This window comes from Mauremys mutica, chromosome 6 (assembly GCF_020497125.1).
Source record: "Mauremys mutica isolate MM-2020 ecotype Southern chromosome 6, ASM2049712v1, whole genome shotgun sequence".
In the NCBI taxonomy this organism is placed as follows: domain Eukaryota; kingdom Metazoa; phylum Chordata; order Testudines; family Geoemydidae; genus Mauremys; species Mauremys mutica.
In genome coordinates, this window is record NC_059077.1 from 114,599,084 (window position 1) to 114,616,506 (window position 17,423).

At 48.1% G+C, this 17,423-nt stretch overlaps 1 protein-coding gene across 2 annotated transcripts in view; it reads right to left on the bottom strand.

The window, feature by feature from the left end:
• PTGR1 (prostaglandin reductase 1) overlaps positions 1–13,976 on the bottom strand; it is a 34,492-nt gene extending 20,516 nt beyond the window's left edge. The window contains exons 1-2 of one of the 2 annotated variants that reach the window (XM_045021845.1): positions 13,878–13,976; positions 1,194–1,239 (exon numbers count right to left, since the gene is read on the bottom strand). The gene's annotated coding sequence lies outside the window, so the exon portion shown is untranslated. Of the gene's footprint in view, positions 1–1,193; positions 1,240–12,943; positions 13,051–13,877 lie in introns of those variants that run through there. The other variant, XM_045021846.1, reaches the window with a different exon arrangement.
• Positions 13,977–17,423: the final 3,447 nt, after the last annotated feature.

A 17,423-nucleotide genomic window follows, 5' to 3' on the forward strand; every position in this document is an offset into this window, starting at 1 on the left:
CTGCACCAATATGTCTTAAAGAGTTATTGTACAAGTAGAACCGAAGGAAACGAGACTCATTTCGCTTGGTGATTTTTTAAAATCCAGGCAGCATGAAAAACATTGGCCAAAGTTTGTCCTGACTTACCCCCTGCACTTCACACGAATCATATGTTTAATACAGCTCACAATCCTAGAGATCATTTGCTGTGTCAATTTCTTTTAAAAACACTTCAGCTCACCTACGAGCTGATTCTTTAAGAGCGTCTGTAACTCTGTGTCCAGATTATTATGTCCACTTTAGACTGGGAATAAAACCACTCAGTCACTGCACTCCACGTCTGCAGCTCACAGATGCACTTGAAGCCCTTGGTTTTGCCTGAGGTTCACAGAACACTGAATATGACATGCTGCCTTATACTGCTTTATTGTTAAACCAAAGGAGTTCTCTTTAAACATATATAATAATTAGAATTCTCTACTGAATAGCTCCATAGATACTTCTGTATCTGCACAACAGATATACAATTAGCAAAATTACGTTTAATGGCTATTAAGGCTGGACATACCCCAGCCACCAAAAATCTTATAAGAACGGAAAAGACTTGTACATTCCTTTCCACCTACATATTGCTTGCAGTGCTATTGATAACATATTCCAACACTCCATAAGGTTTTTGCTTCCATCTCCAACAGATACCCAAAAGTAATGCGTATCCTGATTTCACCTAAATCACACTGTAAAGCAAAGTTTTAAGTTACCAAGTTTGCTTTTATGTCAATTGTATCAACAGATCAGCACATTTGACTGTCCCACATTCCAGGCATTTGGGAAGTTATTCTGTCTTAACGTAGCTGAGCTGATTTAAGGTTTCGTGTCAGCGTGAAACTTTGTTTCATTCCTTTGTCAGTTAATATTGTTTCTCCCTGGATTCTTTATTTATTGTAAATTTTGAGTCAGACTCTGGTTTGGTTTTGCTGCCAATCTCAGTTCATTTGGCCGTACTGCTGTGTGTGTTAGACCAAGGTCTGTTTTGTTCATATTCTCTCTGAAACGGCTTAGAAGCTTTCAGACGTGCATGACTGAAATGAAAATGTTTATTCCTGAGCACAATATATCCACTATGCAATAATTCAGTGGTGGTTTTGAGTTGTAGGCAGATGCCCAGAGTTAAAAAAAACCAGATAAATTATTCAGGGAAACAATATCTTACCTTGTTACCGCTCTTCCTTACCAGATCTACGCAGTTGTTTGACACTCTAAAAATAATAACAACAACAATACTTAAAGAAGCACCCATCAGTGAAACAACCTGAAGGACTTTATAAATACTAGACTGTACAGGTTATAGTCTGGAGGTGACATCAGGGGACTGGACAGTATCAGACATTATGGGAGCTACTCCTGGCTCCATCAATGATTTGATAAGTGATCTTGGTTATGTCACTTAAGGATTGATATTTTGAGCAACCGCAGGTCCCATTGAAGCCTATGTGCATGTCAGATCTCCCATTGGCAATATGGGAATAATAATGCTTTCCTACCTTCATAAAGCACTTTCAGATCCATGGGGGAAAATGTGCAATATAAGTGCCAAGAATTAATAATGAAATTATTTGCAGGACAAATTCTTGACACTGCATAGAATCACAGACTTTAAGGTCAGAAGGGACCATTATGATCATCTAGTCTGACCTCCTGCACAACGCAGCCACAGAAACTCACCCACCCACTCCTGTATCAAACCTATGTCTGAGCCATTGTGGAATTGCTAACCTGTCATGACAATGCGTTATAGGACAATGACACTGCATTCTCAGTTCCTTCAAGCTGACAGGATATCACAGTGCAAAAATGCAAAGTCATCATGTGTCAGTGCTGCACTACAACGTAACATCATGATGTTGCAAGGTCAAAATTCAATACTCTATCTGCCCTACAGGGTAGCCTCACAAGATGGAGGACAAGGCCAGTGAGAACCTCAGAAAACTGACAGGTTTCAGAGTAGCAGTCGTGTTAGTCTGTATCCGCAAAAAGAACAGGAGTACTTGTGGCACCTTAAAGACTAACAAATTTATTTTAGCATGAGCTTTCGTGAGCTACAGCTCACTTCTTCGGATGCATAGAATGGAACATACAGACAGGAGATATTTATACATACAGAGAACAATATTTATACATACATTCTCTGTATGTATAAATATTTCCTGTCTGTGTGTTCCATTCTATGCATCCGAAGAAGTGAGCTGTAGCTCACGAAAGCTCATGCTAAAATAAATTTGTTAGTCTTTAAGATGCCACAAGTACTCCTGTTCTTTTTTCAGAAAACTGAGAACCTCCCATGAATTTTGGAAAGCTGAGGAACTCTACAGTACTAAAAAGCCCATTAAAATCTATAATGTCTGGACATATACAAAACTAAATTGTAAAACCATGGGTATCTTATAGCCCAGAATATTTCAGGAGATTGGTGACTGACAGGATAGACCAGTAGTTTCCAATCCGAGGGTCATGACTTCCAAGGGTCACCAATAGGTTTCAGGGGGCTTTAACTACCAGATCTTTTTTCTAGCCCATTGGGTCATGGAGAAAACTTGAAAACCATAAGCCAAGAGTCAACTGCTTTAGAATGGGAATGATGCCCTGGCTAAAATCCACAGACCGCCAGAAACAATAGCTCTAAGAGGTATGACTGCCCCATTAGTCACAGCCAGCAACCAGTGCACTCTAATTCTGTGGCGTGGAATGTGGCGTTTTTCCAACAAGCCACAGAATTCTCCATTTTGCTGCAGCCAGGAGCCTGACATTTTGCTTCTTCTCCCTGTCCTAATGGGATCTGTATGCAGATGCCTTACTCTCCAGCTCTCCCCTCAAAGGGAAAGGAATTGGATTGCAGTTTATGTACCCCTGCTCTGTTCCAGAAAGCAGGGCAGTTGTGACCACCCTCCCTTCAGTGCCGGATGAAGGTATAAGCTAACTAAACTACAGCTTGGGGCAGTGCTCTTCACTCTTTTTGAAGTGGGGACCACTTTGGCAAAAAACCTTCAATGTGAGAGCCACATCAACCCAACACAGACGGTTGAACACTCTGAGTTCTTTGTTGGTTGATATGGTAATATTACCGTTATTGGTAATATTGCTTGGGGTGCAGGAGGGAGTATAGGGGGCTGGCTCTGGGAGGGGTCTCAGGGCTGGGGCATGGGCTTGGAGTGCAGGAGGGGATGAGGGGTGCAAGCTCTGGGAAGGAGTTTGGGTGCTGGAGGGGACTCCAGTCTGGGGCAGAGTGTTCAGGTGCAGGAGGGGGTACAGGGTGCAGGCTCTGGGAGGGAGGTCATGGCTTGGGCAGGGGCTTTGTGTGCAGGAGGGGCTCTGGGAGGGGGCTCAGGGCTGGGGAAGGGGCTTGGGGTGCAGGAGAAGGCATTGTAGGCTGGCTCTGTATCCTGGAATGGAGACAAGATTTCGGTCTCGATCAGCTGAACCAAGGGAGAGCTTCCCCTCCTCAGCCCTAAACTCCATGGTGGAAGTATTTAGGCCCATTACTGGCACCCCGTGCTGCCGATGGGACCCCCTCCTGTGATGTCACACACGGGTTATTGGACAGTGGAGACATACAGGTGGAGGGTGTCCTGGGCACCTTGGGCCTTCCACTGTTAGAACCAGAGGTGCAGAGGCCTATGCCAGTAGCCGAGGGGCCCTCAAAGGAAACCTCTCCATCCGTCGCTCGAGAAGATGTCCCCCCCTCCCCCTGCAACAGAGATTCTCAATAGACAGGACAGCATAATAAGTCCCGTAAAATGATTAACTTATGATGCACCAGCGGTGACTAGTGAGGAACCAATACGTTTAGCACACAGGCTTGTGGAAGCCATAGTGGGCTTCCTGAGGCCCTTTGGAGGGAACCAATGAGTTGGTATAATGAGTGTGATTTGTCGGGACGACAAATTCTCGTCTGGGGGGATGATGTAAGCAGAGTCAGAATGAGCTCTCCCCTGACATCTGGTGGTGAGCTGTGGAAAAGGACTTCAGGGGCTGATATCGTTTGCATAGACACACCCACGCTGCCTAGCATGATGGGACTGCTTGTCCAAATGGTCACTTTAGCTGCTGTGAGATCCCCAGTCTCTTTGTTATTGGGGCAGGAGTAATAAAGTGTTGTTATCCTGGTGATGTGAATCAAGGACAGTAGAACTGTACTTGGCATTTTATGACTGAGGGACTCGCCCTCAACTAAGCAGCACTCACTAGGCAAGGGACATGGGTTCCAAAGCTCAGTGAATTGAGAGAGGTTGGGGACAGGTATCTGTATCTTGTAGTTTGGGTGGGTGGCAGGCAGAAAGGTGTGGTTGGTGGTGAAGACTGCAGCAGAACCCCACAGAAAGGCATGGCAATTGGCTGTCAACCCAAGGAGCGGAGCATGTAAGGTGTTCCCATACCTTCCCCGAGGCTAGTAGGTAAACTCTGCACATGAACTTCTGAACTCGGGGGCTACACTGACCAAGGACAGAAACTGTGGGTGGGGTGACTGTTGGGTTGCTGGACTAAAGAACCAAAGGGAAAAGACACGGCCCAATCTACTCGGGGGTGGGTCTTCTGTTGCTCATGGTTTGTGTTATGAATCCAGTTTGTGGTGTTTCCCCAGCATAATGCCACATTATTTCCCTCCTTTATTAAAAGGTTTTTGCTACACTCAGACTCTTAGAGGTGCCCGGGGGGTGGTATGTAATCGTCCCAGGTCACTGGGTGGGGTCTTGAGCTGGTTTTGCATTGTGTTATTGAAAAGGAACCCCTAGATACTGAACCCTGCCCTTGTTGCTGCCAACTCTGACGGGCAGAAGGGTTACATACGTACGCAATTAGTTCAAAGCATTTGTCTAAAATGTATTTGTCATGAAGTCATTGTTACCAAGAAGGCTGCTGCAAATGAAGATTTAAAACTTCACCTTTCTATATATGCAAATATAAAGCTTTCGTGTTTATATATTCACTGTCCTTTCTGTGAAAATAATAAATTGATTTTTTTAATGGTACGGGGCCTCTTACACTTGACATAGTTTAGGGCCTCAGAATATCATAATCCGGCCCTGCCTCCCTTTCTTACCCTTTTCCCCTCCTTTATGGATCTGCCACTTGCAGGCTGACTTTCCTCTCTTGGGGACCCAGACCCAAGCATGCTTTGCTTCTCAGCTACTGTGATATTTCAAAGGAGTTTTCACAGCGGCCGGCAAGGTTTCCTTATGACTAAGGCTACATTTTAGTCACAGGTATTTTTAGTAAAAGTCACAGACAGGTCACGAGCAGTAAATAAAAATTCATGGCCCGTGACCAGTCCATGACTTTTACCATGTACCCCTGACTAAAACTTGGGTGGTGGGAGCTCGGAGGATGGCCATGTGGGCACCGTGGGTGCTCAGGGGGGAGGTGCAGCCTGGGAGGGCACCGCAGGTGCTCAGGGGGAGTGTGGCCCAGGGGATGCCATGGGTGGTGGGTGGAGGGTTGGCAGGGCTGGTGCAGGTTCCGTCCCTGGCGCCTCCTGAGCTCCACGTGCTGCCTCCACTCCACCCCAAGTCCTGGTTCTGCAGCTCCCATTGGCTAAGGGAGGGGAGCACCACGCCCAGGGAAGCACCAACCCGCACCCCAATCTTCAGCCCTGAGTCCCCCTCCCCCACTCTCAAACTCCTGCTGCTGGGAGGCAGCAGCCTGAGACTGCCCCAGCAGCAGCCAGTGCACCGGGCCCGGGGGATGCCCAAACTACTCAGGCGGCCCCTGGGCAAGGCACACCAGCCACTGCAGAAGTCACGGAGGTCACGGAAAATCGCGGAATCCGTGACCTTCCATGACCTCCGTGACTAACACGGAGCCTTACTTATGACCATCAAAAGGAGGGAACACTGAGCCATGTGGAGAGGAAGCAATCATAGAATCATAGACTATCAGGGTTGGAAGGATCATCTTTATGTAAGCAGGGGAATAGGCCCGCTATTGTGGGGAACTTTCCTGGCTTATACACTACCCTGGTGAAATGGGCTAGCGAAAGGATCTGAGTCCTCGCTCCCACTTCTTTTACCCAGATGCCTGCCTGACCTCCAGGGCTCCCCTTCCACTCTCCTTGTGGCAGAATCCTCTTAACCCCAACAAGGCTGGGCCTAGGATTCCTGGGGGGCTCGACCCCCCCAACCTTGCTGTGGTCATGTAGGACAGGGGCTAGGGTGTCCCCACTCTGGGGTGCTCTCTCTGCACTGGATGCTTCCCTGACCCACTGACCATTACATACAGTTCAAAGCAAATACAGTTTATTAAACAGCAATCAATTTTTAAAAAAACAAGGAAAAAAATGTGAAAGGTTAAAGGAAAACACACCACCCCGCTCTGTGGCACAGGGACATCACAACCAGTATCTCTGGAATGTAAGGGCAGTTCACAGTCTGTTCCTCACAAGTCCCAGGCCTCCTTCTCAGGCCCTGGCTGTGCTGCAGGGATGCTGTGGGTCGGACACTTGCTCTGGCGGTGGCCACACGCCCTGATCTCTAGGGTGGCAGGACCCTTCTTCCCAGCGTAACTCCCACCCCGTCGGGATTACGATCCCACTCCAAGTCTGGCCTGCAAGGCGCCTTGGCTGGGGTGTGTCTCCCTGTACTGCGCCTGCTGCCCAGAGTCCCTCTCGCTCTCCCCAGCTGCTCACCGCACCCGGCTCCAGACTGCTCCAGCTCCACTCAGCCTCAGCACAGCTGCTGCTCTGCCTCCAGCCTCCTGAGCTGCTTTTCTGGCCCCTCTGGCTCTGGTTGTTGCAGTTCTCCTCCCAGCACAGGTCTGCTCTCTGGGCTGCTTCTGTGGCTCTGCTCCCAGCCCTGACCTGCTCCCTGGGCTGCTTCTCTGGCTTTTGTTGCTTCGGCTCGTCTCCCAGCACAGATCTGCTCCCTGGGCTGCTTCTCTGGTTCTCTCTGATTGGCACGACTCTGCTCCCCAGCTCAGCTCAGGCCCCTACTCTCTCCTTAGCTCGGTCCCACTCCGTCTGACCCAGGCAGGCAATTCCAGCTCACAGGGAGGACGGGCCCTCCCTGGCCTCTTGACTCCCTTATTAGCCTGCCTGCCCAATCAGGCTAACCTGGAGCATTGGCCTCTCCCCATTCCCCCGGGGACTCTCTGTCTCAGGGTGCTGATTTCCCATCGACCCTTCCCCTTTCTTTTGTTACTGGGAGCTAGCCAACCAAAAAACCCCACTGAGTTTTAGTAAGATGCCAACAGTCCCTTACATTTACTAAAGAAACCCATTATATTCCTTGAGCAACAATGCATGGGTTGACAAAATCAGAAGCCTGTTTTATTAAAAGGCAATGCTGTAATTATGAAAACCTGCATGCATCAGACTTGGGTTCGCTTCCAAGTCTCGTATAATTGTGGAACCAACAATTACATCGCTCTCTCTCAGCAGTTGTTAATGTTATGTTGGGATCTGCCAGTCAAGCCAAGCGGTTCCTCTCGCCCATGACATAGTCAACTGATGAATTCACAATATGGCTTCCAGTGGTCAGCAGCACCTGTTCAGGAGAGCCACAATTTCTCAACACAACCGGGTGAAACTAGAGATGTGTCTTCTGCCCCACATGTAACATGAGTTCAATACAGGTAGGAAGGATCCATACATGAGGACTCCCTGTATTGCTGTCCATTCAGGGTGCGCTACAAGGTGGAGGTGGGAAATCTTTGACGCTTTCCACCAATCAATTCTTGCAGCCAGGATGGACTGGCATTGCTGTGTTGGTATTTGCACTGATGGTGCCCAAGCTACCACAGAAAAAGACAGTGAACCAAATCCAATCTATTGCACCCCAAGCCATTTGGGCACATTGTTCAACTCCCTGGGAAGCTTTAGCAGCTCACAGGATTCCAGTGGAGCTGAAAAGAGGACTTGATGAGGCTGTAAAAGTTCTGGATTTTTTAATGCATGCCTCTTGGCTTTTTTTGGAAGGAAATGAGCACTCAATACTGGCAGCTCTGGGGTCATTGGCTTTCAAATGACAAAGATCTGAACTGCGTGTCTGAGCACAGAGAATGCATAAGGATTTTCCTGGCTGAATGCAGCTCTGCCGTTGCTAAATAGGTCACTGACCAGCACTGGCTTGCTCAGAGTACTTCTCTCCAGGGGCCGGATAGAAGATGGGTTCTCCACCTCAGGGTTGCAACTCCCAGCACTGTCACCAAGAGGTGGCAAGGAGTTGCAACTACCCTACCCATATTATTAAGTAGGAGGGGGATCCCAGCTAGACAGACAAAGGCCCCCATATCTGTCCTGGTGTAAAAAATGAGGTCCCCACTATGGAAAAGGTTGAGAACAGTGGGACAGACTATCATGCATTCCTAGTGTTGCTACACAGTAAATAAAAATTTCAGGACAAAGGTTCAGCATATATAAAATTATGAAGAAAGAATACAGCATATTTCAGAACATTAACTATGATCCCAATAACTATGGGCTTGGCTACACTGGAGAGTTGCAGCGCTGGTGGTGGCTTTACAGCGCTGCAACTCACTCACTGTCCACACTTGCAAGGCACATACAGCGCTGTATCTCCCTGGCTACAGCGCTGGCTGTACTCCACCTCGGCCTGGGGAATAATGACTGCAGCGCTGGTGATGCAGCGCTGCTCCGCAAGTGTGGCCACCAAAAGCGCTGTTATTGGCCTCCAGAGGTATTCGGAGGTATCCCAGAATGCCTGTTCAGCCACTCTGCTCATCAGTTCGAACTCTACTGCCCTGGCCTCAGGTGACCCGCCCTTTAAATGCCCCGGGAATTTTAAAAATCCCCTTCCTGTTTGCTCAGCCAGGTGTGGAGTGCAATCAGTGAATCTTTCCAGATGACCATGCCTCCACGCGCCAAACGAGCCCCAGCATGGAGCAATGTCGAGTTGCTGGACCTCATCAGTGTTTGAAGGGAGGAAGCTGTCCAGTCCCAGCTGCGCTCCAGCCGTAGAAATTACGATACCTTTGGGCAGGTATCAAAGGCCATGCTGGAAAGGGGCCATGACCAGGATGCGCTGCAGTGCAGGGTTAAAGTGAAGGAGCTGCGGAGTGCCTATTGCAAAGCCCACGAGGGAAACCGCCGCGCCGGTGCTGCCCCCACGACCTGCCGTTTTTACAAAGAGCTGGACACAATACTTGGGGGTGACCCCACTGCCAATCCGAGGACCACGATGGACACTTCAGAGCGGGGAGGGGAAGGAGGAGATGGGGAGGGAGGAGGAAACCGAGAGTGAGGGTACTGGGGTGAGGGGAGACACCCCGGAGTCCCCGGAGGCATGCAGCCAGGAGCTCTTCTCAAGCCAGGAGGAAGGTAGCCAGTCGCAGCAGCTGGTACTTGGTGGAGGACAAACAGAGGAGCGGGTTCCCGGTAAGCGGCTTTTTATTTTCAGGATGGAAATTTTTCGGGAGAGGAGGGAGGGTTCTGCATGCATGCATGCCTAGATGTGGAATAGCGCATTGATGTGGTCTATCACGTTGCGGTAATCGGCCTCGGTAATCTCTTCAAAAGTTTCAGTCAGAGCATGGGCAATGCGCTTGCGCAAGTTTATTGGGAGAGCCACCGTGGTCCTTGTCCCAGTCAGGCTAACGCGTCCACGCCACTGTGCCGCGAGGGGTGGGGGACCATTGCTGCACACAGGCAAGCTGCATAGGGGCCAGGGCTCAATCCGCATTGCTGTAGAAGACCCTCCCGCTCTTCCCAGGTGACTCGCAGCAGCGAGATATCTTCCAGGATCAACTCCTGTGGAAAATGTTGGGAGAGTGTTCAGTGTAGGTGCCCCCTGCAGCTGTTTGCTTTCCCCAATGCACAGAAACCCCAGTACAGCCCTGAAGCAATCAGTCCCCCTTCCCAGGTGACTGGCAGTAGCGAGATATCAGCCCTGAAGCAATCAGTCCCCCTTACTCACCATTTTGGGGGTCCTGTGGGTTATGTGTGCTCTCTTTGGTATGGGAAAATTATGCTATTGTGAAGAATGTTACTCCTTCACTGTGTGGGAATAACTGTCTGATATAAACAATGCTGCCTCTGTTAAGTGTTGCCTTTTTTGCCTTTCCACAAGCAACCTTGAGTTCTCAGCTGCCCGTGTTATCAACAGCTCAAAGACTCCAAAACCTCCAGAAGAAGCCGCGAAAAAGCAAAGAAGACCTGCTGCAAGCAGTTATGGATCACTCTGCCAGAGAGAATCAAAAAGTGCAGGACTGGAGGGAAAGGGAAAGCAGGATCCGCCAGAAAAACGAAGCGGCCAGGAAGAAAAGCACAAAGCAGCTGATAAGCATCCTGGCGCGCCAAGCGGACTCTATCCAGGCGCTGGTAGCCATGCAGGCAGAGCACTACCGCGCCGGACCCCCCACTTCCCAAAGCTCTTTCCCTTGTGCCCCAATGTCAGCTCCAAACCCCCTTCCCCAGCATCCAGGTTCTTACCACCACCAGCTGCCTCCAACACCTGTACGTTCACCAACCAGCTCTGAGAACTACGACCCTTACCCTCTGCACTCAACCCCCATCAGCATGCAGTATAGGCATCCTGAAGTGCAGCACTCCAGACAGGACATATCAAACTTGTGACTGTACAGTTCACCAACCCACCCCCTTGCCCTAGGTTCCTGAAATGTTGTGTGTCTGTCAATAAAGTTATTTTCTTTTCAATAAATGAATTATTGGCTTTGAAAACAGTCTTTATTATTGCAGAGAGTCAAAAATACCTTAGCCCAGGAAAGAAACAGGCACTGCAAATCAGCTTAGGAAAAAAAGATTCCTACTAACATTGTAAGTACTGCACTTCACTCCCATGCAAGGCACCAAACATTACTGTTGGTTTTCAGCCTCAAATTCCTCCCTCAAGGCATCCCTAATCCTTGCAGCCCTGTGCTGGGCCTCTCTAGTAGCCCTGCTCTCTGGCTGAACAAAATCAGCCTCCAGGCGTTGAACCTCGGAGGTTCATGCCTGACTGAATCTTTCACTCTTTGCTTCACAAATATTATGGAGAGTACAGCACACCGATATAACTGCAGGGATGCTGCTTTCTGTATGCTTCCCATACAGAGATCGCCAGTGTCCCTTTAAATGGCCAAAAGCACACTCCACAGTCATTCGGCACCGGCTCAGCCTGTAGTTGAACCGGTCCTTGCTCCTGTGAAGCTTCCTTGTATACGGTTTCATGAGCCACGGCATTAACGGGTAAGCGGGGTCTCCAAGGATCACAATGGGCATTTCAACGTCCCCTACTGTGATCTTCCGGTCTGGGAAAAAAGTCCCGGCCTGCAGCTTCCTGAACAGGCCACTGTTCCGAAAGATGCGTGCATCATGCACCTTTCCGGGCCAGCCTGTGTTAATGTCAATGAAACGCCCATGGTGATCCACAATGTCCTGCATGTTCCCCAGAGTCACGGTTCTTCTTAGCAGGATGCGATTAATGGCCCTGCAAACTTGCATCAACACGATTTCAACGGTCGACTTTCCCACTCCAAACTGGTTCCTGACCGATCAGTAGCTGTCTGGAGTTGCCAGCTTCCAGATTGCAATAGCCACCCGCTTCTCCACCATCAGGGCAGCTCTCAATCTCGTGTCCTTGCGCCGCAGGGTGCGGGCGAGCTCAGCACACAGTCCCATGAAAGTGGCTTTTCTCATCTGAAAGTTCTGCAGCCACTGCTCGTCATCCCAGACTTCCATGACGATGTGATCCCACCACTCAGTGCTTGTTTCCCGAGCCCAAAAGTGGCGTTCCATGGTGCTGACCATTTCTGTGAATGCCAGAAGCAATTTAGTGTCATACGCATCAGACGACTCGCTATCATCGTCAGACTCCTCATCACTTTGAATCTTAAGGAATAGCTCAACTGCCAAACGTGATGTGCTGGCGAGACTCGTCAGCATACTCCTCAGCAGTTCGGGCTCCATTTCCCACAGAAATCGCGCTGCACAGAAACCGTTGAGCAGGCGTGGCTCTAGCCATTTCGCCGCCCCAAGCACGGCGGCACGCCGCGGGGGGCACTGTGCTGGTTGCCGGTCCCGCGGCTCCGGTGGACCTCCCGCAGACGTGCCTGCGGATGCTCCACCAGAGCCGCGGGACCAGCAGATCCTCCGCAGGCACGCCTGTGGGAGGTCCACCGGAGCCGCCTGCCGCCCTCCCAGCGACTGGCAGAGCGCCCCCCGCGGCATGCCGCCCCAAGTACGCGCTTGGCGTGCTGTGGCCTGGAGCCGCCTCTGCCGTTGAGAGAGTCAAGATGGCGCCAAACGTGGATGGAAAAACAGGGATTGCTGGGATGTGAAGCGATGCATCACGGGGCGTTGGGACAGGAAGCAGAATGACCCGCACCCTCCGCCCCATTCCCACAACCCACGGCGCCAAAATGGCGCCAAAATGGGACGAGGTGCTCTGTGGGATAGCTGCCCATAATGCACCACTCCCAACACCGCTGCAAATGCTGCAAATGTGGCCACACTGCAGCACTGGTAGCTGTCAGTGTGGCCACACTCCAGCGCTTTCCCTACACAGCTGTACGAAGACCGCTTTAACTCCCAGGGCTGCACACCTACAAATGTAGCAAAACCCTATGTCAGATTTTGTTTCCACTAAGGTCATTAGCAAAACTCCCACTGATTTACACATTGCAGAATCCAACTTTTACTTTGTTAACCCAGATTATTAGGAAGCTGTGGCTCTATCTTGCCCACCATCTCTGAAGTAGCTTTATACAAATACCGAAGAGGCTGATATCAAAGCATTTTTCAAAATTTTAAAATAAATTTTACTTGCTTGCTTATCCCACTCTGTAGGAAGCCTGAAAAACTCTCCACCAGGTTTCTTTACTGGCATTTCCCCACGTCCAATCCACTTAATTTAAGGCCAGGTTTTCAAGAGTTCAACTCCCATTCAGGCACCAAAATAAAAGGCCATATTTTCATAGGCAGCACCCAATGTGCTGAGTGCTTGTGAAAAATCTTACCTTAGGAGGGTACGTCTCCTCCACTGAACACCCCTCCGCCCCGTGGCAGCGAGTCTCAGAGCCCGGGGCAACTGACTTGGGCTCGCAGGACTTGCACTATAGAAGCTGAAAATAGCAATGTAGACGTTCCTGCTCTAGCTGGGAGCCCAGGCTCAGAGACCCACCCTCCTCGCCAGGTCTCAGAACCTGGGTGAGAATGTTTACACTGCTTGTTACTACAACTCTCACTCAGGAGTTCTGGGCTGGAGTAACAGATTGATTTTTAAAAAAATTTACCTGCCAGATTCTAGAAACATTCTCAAGTTAAAGCCTAATTTAAAACAAACAAACAAACAAACAACAAACACACCACAACTTTCATAATCCGTGTGATACTAATAAACTCTTACATTAATTAAACAAATAACTTTTTAAAACTTTGAGGCCATATATTTCTTTCTTTACACCAGTATAAACCCAGAGTAATTCCATTAACTTTACTATATTGACACTAGTGAAATTAAGGTCAGAATTTTGCTCTTACAATGTTTCTCACCACTCATGTTTCCTTCCTGCCCTAAGCTCAGTCTAAACAATGAAAATATATTTAGCCTCCCTTTTTTATAGTCAGTTTCACGCTCTGGTTCTCCTGCACTAGTCTGGCCAGTGTTTGGCTTACTAACACTGCAGGGGACTATCTAAAATACGTTTTCACATCAATTTATAATTTAAGGAACCATTTCTATTACTCTTAGATTTCTGGAAAATGCCGTTTATTACAAAACCTAAACTTTGCCCTACTCTGAGCAACAGTTTCTCTTTCAGAATTGGTTTGAGATAAGACACAGAATTGGATCGACTTTGCAAATGTGTAAGAGCCTAGATAATGATGGCTTTTAATTATCATCAACTCAGTCCCAGTTACTACTATTCATTCCTATCACCCCTTACTAACCTGCGCAACAGTTACTGGATGCAGTTTCTTTGGACACCGAAGTTAGACTCCTCTGTTCTGCGTTACCACTCTTCTGGCTCAAGGAAGTAGGGTTTACTCCACTGTAATTATCTGCCCTGCCTCTGATGCCACCTGCTGCATCTTTGTATCACTACAACTAATAGCTCTGGCAGCACTGTGGAAAGGCTGAGTTCCTAGACTGAATGCTTTCTAAAAGGACTTTTATATTCTCCTGACTTCTGTCTCCCTTTTAAAATGGAAAATCATTCCTGCACCTAGAACACATCTGAGATGCTATCCATTTGCTTGTACTACAGAGAAAAACCTGTTCACATTGCAGCACTGCTGGGTTGGGTGTTGGAGAGACTGAATGAAAGAGCGATATGGGGATGGGGAAGATAGCCAAGGAGGTGGTAAACAAGAAAATGCGGTGGGAATGAAAGAAGGGAATAGTGATTTGCACCTGGCACTCTCTGGCTCACGCATATAGCTTCAGGTTGCAGAAGGCAAGTAATAACAAAACCCAGATGTTTGACCTCTCCCACTATAGAAAGTTATTAAACTAGTTCACTGTATTTCCTCCTACACAGAGCTTTAATCGCTGCAGTGTTCTGGATCATCACTATAAAATATTGTACTGTGACTCCCAGTGCACTCACACCCAAAACCAAAACAAAACATGGACATCCCTAATCAGGGAAAGACCCTGGGTCAAATTCATCTTTAGTCTAACTCCAACTGATTCAATGGAGTTACTGCAGGGATGAAATCAGCCACCTGGATATAATAGTCTGAAAATTAAGTTTTGAAAGAGGCGACCTGAACAAAACCCATGTTGGAATCTGACAGTTTCTGGTGCCTGTAGTACTTCCTTAGCAGTTAATACTACAGTATGTAGATTAACTTTATGACAAGGGAGCCCAAATGTGACCTTGGGAGAAATGTGGCCTTGAGACCCTCTCATTGTAAGGCTGAGGAAAAATTTGATCTATTGGAATAGTGGCTGAATACCTCAATTTTTGGGTAAAAGCCCAAACTGAGAGAGCTTAAATGGATCCCTGATTTTTAGAATGGATGAACACCCACCTCTAAAATTCAAGCCCCTTTATTATATGTCATGGTGGGCACACAAAATTTGAGGCACTCGAAATCACTGGCCACTTTTGAACAATAAGGCTGCTCCAACTTTGCAATATTGAGACCTGCAGAGGCAGTTTGTCCCGTGCCTACGGTCTGCATTTCACCATCTGTACATGTTGTAATTCACAGTAAACACACACAACCTAGATATTTCTTTGACCTTGCAGTTTGTCTGATAGATGAAAAGAAGCCGCCAGTTGGCTGAATTTCCCAATAAAATGACACATTTCACAAATGTTGGCCAACCAGTTGGCTTGGGATCGTCTACTGCAGCAGTGGCAATTTGCACTTCAGTTGGATCTAAGTTAGCAGCACCTAGACGTGCCTCTCCAAACACAGCACCAAAAACCCATCAGAGCCATACCATTTTCACCTGGCAAGTCAGGAAACTGAGTTCCACCTGTAATATCTGAGACAGAATGCATTGGAACATCCACCACCCAGCATCCCAAGTGCAAATACTTGCCATTGAGTGGACTGGCATTCCTTGGAGAACAACCAGCTAGTCAAGTGGGTAGTCCCATTCTGCTCACTTGCTCTCATGCTCCAGGAGCTTATCTCACTGAGAGTCACATGGTGCACTCCAGGAGCTCGTTCCATTAAGAGTCCATATCCTTCAGTTGGAGGAAATTCCCAACTTTCACCCTGCAGATGCAGGCCAAAATATAGAGAGCACAGACACGATCACATTTTGGGCAGCATCCACACTTATCCTACTCAAATTTCTGAAATGTGTTAGAGCCTTAAATAGAAGATAATCAAACTATGCATACAAACCACTTCACCCACTACCGAAATACAACCACCTCTGGGGTATAATGCAGCAGCTGCTTAACCCCAACATAGCTATGCAAGTTGCAACTCCCATTAGGACAAGTAAAAAATTCCACAGCTCTATGGAGCTGGAGATGGCTGAGCCCCTATCCTCAACCTCACCGGACCTATAGAATTTGGGGCAGAGTCCCGGCAGCATCAGGGATAGCTCCCTTACAGTCTTATGCGACATGATGAGTGTCAGTTTAAGGCTCCGAGTTGCTTTGTGGAGTTGGGAGATTGACTATTGAGTGAGGCTACGTAGGAAAGCTAACCCCAGGAGGACCAGGTGATGGGCAGGCCTTGGGAGCACTTTCAGAGCCCAAGGTCACATACTGCTAGCATAGCGCATAACTATCTATGATTTTTCTGATTTCTTGCAGGAACCCAAATCTACCCTCTGAACAGTGACAGAATCCCAGGGAGCCTGGTGATATCTCAGACTCATGTGGAGCAGGCACACACTGTCTGAGTTTTCAGGATAGTTTGTTAAAAAGCAGAACTGATGATGCTAGTTAGAAGGCAGACTGGGGAGCCTATACAGAAAGGGGTGGGAAGAACCACCCAAAGATAGGCAGCAAGCCCAGTCAATTTTTCCAGTGTGTGTGGAAAGAGGGGTTGTAACTGTTAAGGAAGCACAAAGCATTTTTGATTTGATAGAGAAGTTTTAAACAACTTTGGAATCATCAAGTTGTGCACCACGTCCTGTGTAATTTCAGCCTGTTACTGTCACTCACATCAACTCTCTTCACTTCCCATACTAGTTACTCACTTGTTTTTAGTGACGTGCTTTGGGAAGGGAGCACCTCCACCTATGTATTTGTCCAGTGCCTAGCACAACCACGTCCCAATCCGGACTGGTGTCTTTGCGAAGCTTTATCAGTTTACAGTAGCTCACAATTTCCAAATTAAAGGAAGGCACTGGTTACTTGTCGAGGATAAGGATTGTTTCTTTAAAGCAAATACATAGGCAGTGGCACAAATAAGTTCCTCATAATGGATACACCATTTAGCTCCCAACTGTCTAATTTCATTTTTCATCCCGTTAGCCAGTATAGAATGTATGGTCCCCCTGAGCAACTTTTCAGATCTTAACAAAACCACTACCGCAGGCTTCATTTTTGCCAATAAAAATCCAACATGGGATGAGACAAATCCAAAACCACTAGACAGTGTGTTATCTCCAGTTTAACTCACTTTCTAGCGCAAGTTTAACTTTATAGACATATATATGGCACAGCAGCCAAAGAAACACTTCTCTGCATCTGAGCGAGTCCAGCTGTGGAGAAGGGACTATATTATGAGATGCTGCTACAGGATATGTGTTAAGCAGAATTTTATGTGATATCTCAAGGAATGAAGATCAAAAAGGACATAGGCTGCTGTGTGCAGAGAGAGACAGAGGCTTGGCCTCCTGGATAGAAGCTCCATCCAGACTCCTTGTTTCAGACTTCATTGAATTTGAAGGATGGTCAGCTGGCTTCTGTCTGCATTTTAACGTGGCTGTGTAGTCGCGGCTCCAGCACTGGGAGAGAGCTCTCCCAGCGCTGTAAAAAAACCCACCTCCACGAAGGGAATAGCTCCCAGCACTGT